The sequence below is a fragment of the Canis lupus genome, chromosome 30, assembly GCF_048164855.1.
Source record: "Canis lupus baileyi chromosome 30, mCanLup2.hap1, whole genome shotgun sequence".
Taxonomy (NCBI): domain Eukaryota; kingdom Metazoa; phylum Chordata; class Mammalia; order Carnivora; family Canidae; genus Canis; species Canis lupus.
The window spans coordinates 4,254,143-4,260,268 of record NC_132867.1 but is presented as its reverse complement, the minus strand read 5'-3'; the positions used below and the strand labels follow the sequence as shown (position 1 = coordinate 4,260,268).

The 6,126-nt window shown below is 44.8% G+C and overlaps 1 long non-coding RNA gene across 1 annotated transcript; it reads right to left on the bottom strand.

Moving 5' to 3' along the window:
- Window positions 1-640: 640 nt before the first annotated feature.
- LOC140621826 (uncharacterized) lies at window positions 641-3,023 on the bottom strand. Its single transcript, XR_012021553.1, has 2 exons — window positions 2,802-3,023; window positions 641-2,370 (listed from the first exon to the last, which is right to left on the bottom strand). It is a non-coding gene; the product is annotated as an uncharacterized lncRNA (long non-coding RNA).
- Window positions 3,024-6,126: the final 3,103 nt, after the last annotated feature.

The window sequence follows — 6,126 nt, the reverse complement described above, 5'->3', positions numbered from 1 at the left end:
TAAAAGCTGGAGAAACAACATTTCTTCAGTTTCACTTAGCTCAAGCATCCTAAAGGAGGTAATAAGTAATTGGGGCTCACACCCACCTCACCATCCTGTATCTGGCATGGCTGTCCTTGGATTCACAAACTCTCGTTTTAATTACATACTGCTTAAAAAGGGGATAAAAGGTGAATTATAAGTTCATATTTCTATCTCTTGTGCTTTCATTTGTGCTGACATTTCAAAATATAAAACAACACAACAATGATGTTTTGTGTTAGGCTTGATTTTCATTTCTATTATATGTTCCTATTAATCTAAAAGTTTAAATTCTATTTACTCTACTTGTCATACAAAATAACCAATTATAAATACATGTGTACACTAGCAATTTTCTGTTATTTTCCCTGTTCTCACAGTATGTCATAAGCAAAATATCTGGGGTCTCAGATTGGATAATTGACATGTTTGTATTTTCTGTAGAGGAATGGCTGACCTAGAGTTGTGTATGTTCACTATTAAACTTGAGCCAACACTTTATTTTTTTTTTTGAGCCAACACTTTAAATGCATTTTCTTTCCCCCAAATCTTCCCACTGATGAAAAATAATATATAGTAGTTATTTTCTTTAGTACCAAAATATGACATGAAAAACCACTTAAGTTTAACAGTTTTTTTTTAATATTTTATTTATGATAGTCACAGAGAGAGAGAGAATGAGGCAGAGACATAGGAAGAGGGAGAAGCAGGCTCCATGCACCGGGAGCCCGACGTGGGATTCGATCCCGGGTCTCCAGGATCGCGCCCTGGGCCAAAGGCAGGCGCCAAACCGCTGCGCCACCCAGGGATCCCTAAGTTTAACAGTTTTAATAGCAAATGCCCAAACTATAAAAAAATGTTCAAACATGAATTTTAATAGTCTATGAAATATGAAAGTCTACTCAGTTTGTTGCTGTTAAGAAGGTCATAAAAATAAATGTATGCTGGAATTTGATGTTGCTTAGCCTAAAAACATAATAAAATGTGAAATAAACTATATTCTCCAAACAGTGGGTATTGGTTTTCACTGTCATTTCAAAATATCCAATAGCATTCTATTTAAGAAAAACTACAAAAGAAGAATAAAAAAGTATGCTGCAGACATGGAGTTTTAAGTGTTCGAATGTTTTTCACGGTGTTTGTAGAAGCCTGAGTTATAAAGTGAGTCTCTCTTACTTGACCATATAACCTCGAATAATTTCCCTTACAGTTCTTCACCTCACTTCAAAGAATTGACATTCTCATTTCTTTTTTTTTTTTTTTTTTTTAAATATACGTCTTCTTTCATGTGAAATGAGATCAGATGCTGCCATTTATTTATTTATTTTTTTTATGATAGTCATAGAGAGAGAGAGAGAGAGAGAGGCAGAGGGAGAAGCAGGCTCCATGCACCGGGAGCCCGACGTGGGATTCGATCCCGGGTCTCCAGGATCGCGCCCTGGGCCAAAGGCAGGCGCCAAACCACTGCGCCACCCAGGGATCCCTGCAACTGTAGTTAATATGGTTTTGTATACTTGAAATTCACTGAGTAAATATTATGCATTCTTACCAAACACACACATGCACACACGCACACACACATTAACTGAATGAGCTAAATGACATGTTAATTATCTTAATCTTGGTAATCATTCTCTCTCTCTCTCTCTCTATATATATATATATATGTGTGTGTGTGTGTGTGTGTGTATACACATACACATATATAAAACCATTACAGTGTACACTTTAAATATATACACTTCTATTTGTCACTTATTCCTCAATAAAGTTGGGGAGGAAATAAAAATAAAGCCTCTGCTGAGAAAACAGGTCTGCAGATGTGCTTCCCTTAGAACAGAATCTCCTCATTATTGGGCAAACATCCTTAAGTTCCTGTGTGCTATATGACTGAGGAGCAGCTGATTGAATATTGTGCCCTTTTCTATGACCTCTATGTTCAAAACATTTTTTTTATGCTAGCAAAAACAAAAATCACCCTTTTCATTACTAGTTTTGGGCCAACAAGTTTGTTAGTTTCTAATGAAAATGTCTTATCTACCAAGAATTTTGTTTTTTTCTTTTTGGGGATCTGGGACAGTCCATTATTCATTTGCATATGTTGAAGATTGTTTCAAATATTTAATATTTTAAAAACAAATTTTTTTTTAATTTTTATTTATTTATGATAGTCACACAGAGAGAGAGAGAGAGAGAGGCAGAGACATAGGCAGAGGGAGAAGCAGGCTCCATGCACCGGGAGCCCGACGTGGGATTCGATCCCGGGTCTCCAGGATCGCGCCCTGGGCCAAAGGCAGGCGCCAAACCGCTGCGCCACCCAGGGATCCCGACATTCTCATTTCTTAAACTCTGTTTGGAACAAAGACAATTCCTTTTACTTCCCTGAATTCAAAAAATAAAAATCAGTAAAAAGTAGTTCCCAAGATACTGTTAGTAAATAGCGTTCGAGTGGATGGAAAAGAACAATGGGAGTTTTTTTTTTCTCATCTCTGCATTGTATTTTATTTTGAGATCCAATCTTTGGAGAACAGCTTTGAGTGTAATCACGTTGAATTACGTATTAGGTTTTGAGAATACCCTCTTTCAACTTTTCCCTCTCAAAATAATGGACGAAGTGAAGGAAGTAGTGACACTTACAGAGGACTTAAGGGAACAAAGGTCATAACGCCAGTCAAAGAAAATGCACATACTCCACCGTCAAAGACGTAGGTCTTCCTTAGTCACTAAGCGAACCGTGTCAGAAACACACAAGAGCGGGGAAAGGCGGACACACACTGCACCTGTTCCGCAGTAGTTGATACTGGTAGGGATGTGTGGTTGGTTCGGTTTTATTCGGGGTCTGTTTCTTCTTCCCCTCTCCCCTCGCCCATCCTCTTCCTTCTTTCTCTTTTACAGCATCAAGCTAACGGCCGCAGCGGCGACTTAGAGAGCCGAGGCCTGCAGCGACCTGACGCGGGAGGCCCGGGAGGCCGCTCCGGGCTCCGCACGCCCCCGGCCCACGCCCGCGTCTGCCCCCTGGCGCTCGCTTCGGGCGCGGCGCCCTGCCAGCCCGCCGGGGCCTGGGACGCGGAGCATGCGCACTGGCGGGGCCGCGCGGGGCGGGGGGCGGGGGGGCGGCCCGGGGCGGCCTGCGGGTCGCCGGCAGCGCGGCGGGGGGCGCGGCGGGGGGCGCGGCGGTCGCCCGCGGGGTCGCCCTGCGCCGGCGCACCCTGCACGTCTCGGCTGGGCCTTCATCTCGGCGCTTCGCCGGTGGAAGGCGGCTGAGCGTCCGGGAGCGGCGGCCCCACGGCGGTACCGCGCTTGCGCACTCGGGACGTGGGGCTCCTGCCGCGACCGCCGCGCCCCCGCCGGCTGAGGAGAGCCGCGCGTCACGTGCCCCCGGAACGCGAACCTTCCGGGCGGCGAAGCGGCGACGCCGAGAAGCCTGGCGCCGGGTTCGGACGCGGGGCCTGGCGCCGCTCGGCCTCCGCAGACCCGCGGACGTGGACGGGGACTGGGTTCGGACGTCGCCTCCCACGAGGGCCGCCGCAGGACCTCAGGCCCTTCTCCGTGCGTCTAAGGGACCCGCGCCTCAAGCACGCGGATCCCGACCGGGGTCTGAGCGGCCCTCCTCGGACTTCGTCGAGATCCCCGGGTCCGGTGCTTTCTCTCAAGAGCTTCTAGAAAGGCCGAAGCGAGCAGCATTCCCGGACACAGCCCCGAGCCCAGCCCCCAGCCGCGTCCTCGGGGGCCCCGGGCCGGGAGCCGGGTCCGCGCCGCAGCCGCCCGCGCCCTGCAGCCTCCGCCCGCCTCCTGCCCTGCGGCGCCGGGGCCTCGGCCGGGCTGTCGGCTCGACGGCCACTGCGGTTTCATTTCTGGTTTCTGGAAGCACTGAAGTTTTTTGCACATCGGTTCATTCCTTACTTGTGATTTTACGCTTTTTTTTTATTGTTTGAGACATTTTACAAAAACTTATTTTTATTTTTTCCATCTGAGAATTCCTGTATCTGGAGACTTTTAACCTTTATGTTGTTTACGCTCGCCCTCCTTCACGGCGCCTTGTTTTTCTGTGGGTGTTGATGTTTTCTCTCTCTCCTGACCTTGAGCTCTCACTTTCATTTGAACTTTATCACTGGAAATGATTGAGGCCTCGGAGGATTTCTCTCTGGGAGGATTAGCACTTGCTTCTGTTAAGCATCCAGAGGCATTAGTGGTATAAACTGTGCTGTTTTGGTATAAACTGAATTATTGACTTGAGGTTTTTACGTGTGTGTGTGTGTGTGTGTTTCTGTGTGTGTTTCATAGTACCAGATGGTGTGAATTCAGGGTGCAAACTTAAATGGAAGCCAGATGCTGGTTATGATTCTTTAGGAGAAATCCTTTTCTACCTCGGATCAGTATCAAGGTTCAGTGTTCAAGTTTCAAGATGAGCAGGGGTGTTTTTGGTCAGCTCCACGCTGCTGTCACAGTGAATTTTCTAGTTCATTCTCAAAGTGGAAGTATGACACTTTGGGGTTCCAGTTTTATTTTTAAAAGGGTCCCCTAATAGAATCCCTGACTTGGCTGAGCACTGGGTTTTGTCTCCCATCTTTGTGTGTGTTTTTTTTTGTTGTTGTTGTTTTTGTTGTTGTTGTTGTTTTATGATAGTCGCACAGAGAGAGAGAGAGAGAGAGAGAGGCAGAGACACAGGCCGAGGGAGAAGCAGGCTCCATGCACCGGGAGCCCGACGTGGGACTCGATCCCGGGTCTCCAGGATCGCGCCCTGGGCCAAAGGCAGGCGCCAAACCGCTGCGCCACCCAGGGATCCCTGCCTCCCATCTTTGAAAACTTAAAAATTTATACGTGAGATCATCTGAGTTCAGCAAATAACAGTAAGGCAAAAGCCAACGTCGGTGCCTTACTTAAACCTCAGAGTTCCTGCCTTTAACTTATTTTTGGCCTAAGCAGAATTTACCTTTTTTGCCAGCATTTGCACACATTTAAATTTTTTAGAAATATTTTTGTTCAGCAGTTGTAGTTGTTTTCAGCAATACGATCAGTTCAGGTACTCAGTTTACCACATAACCAGTAATAGAGACAAATGTGTTTTAAACGTGGGTTTTCTACTGCATTCATTAGAATTCTTAAGCCCTTATTCCATTTTATTATCATTTTTCCCTTGCTGTTTCTGATAGTATGATTTATTTGATAGATTGACAATTATGGGTTGTTTTCTTGTCTCTAAAATCTGCTTTTAACCCATTAACTCTAATCATCTTAGGCTTTAGGTCTTCTTTTATTGGGTTGTATTCCGTTATTGTATAATTGCTATCATAGCATAAAACACTCATGGGGATTCTGCTTCTGTAGTGTGGGTTATGCCTACTTCCAGACTTTTGTATAATATAAACCATAAGTCTCTTTCTTTCTGGTTTCCTCCCTCCCTTCCTTTCTTCATTTTTGTTTTTCTTTCCTTCCCTTCTATTTTTTCTTTTTTATTGTCCTATGATTTTGTTAATTGTCATGTAATTTATTTTTACCTTAATCACATTTTTTTGTCAGGTATTACTGCCCAGTTCAAAACAGAATAGATCATTTTCCTTGATTCACTTGGCATCTGATTTAAAACCAGCTGGTCTTTACTTCAAGCATTTGAGCATGCAGGGACGGCAAGGATACAGGCATGGTGGGGAGGGGTGCAGGCTGAGCATGCAAGGGTGACAGGGTGAGCCCTGGTTTAGAGAAGTTACACTTGCTAGAGATGTGGCATCTGAGTTCTAAGACTGAGTGATAAGTGGATTCTTGGATTGGCTGCCATCACAGTGTTACACAGTTCCGTTAAGCCTACTGACCCTTAGGGGAGCACTTGACGGGATGAGCACTGGGTGTTATTCTGTATGTTGGCAAATTGAACACCAATAAAAAATAAATTTATTATTTAAAAAAAAGCCTATTGGCCCTTCCTATCTATGATGAATCCTCCAAGATTTAGTTAGGATTGAATTTTTGCAGATCTCACCTTCATTTTTGTTCGTCTGCATATTTCCAAATTAAGTAACATTAGTGACAATTTTCAGGATACTCTGGACTCATTTTTCCCACTAATTCTTCAGGGAAGTGAATGACAGGAGATCTAACATAATATGA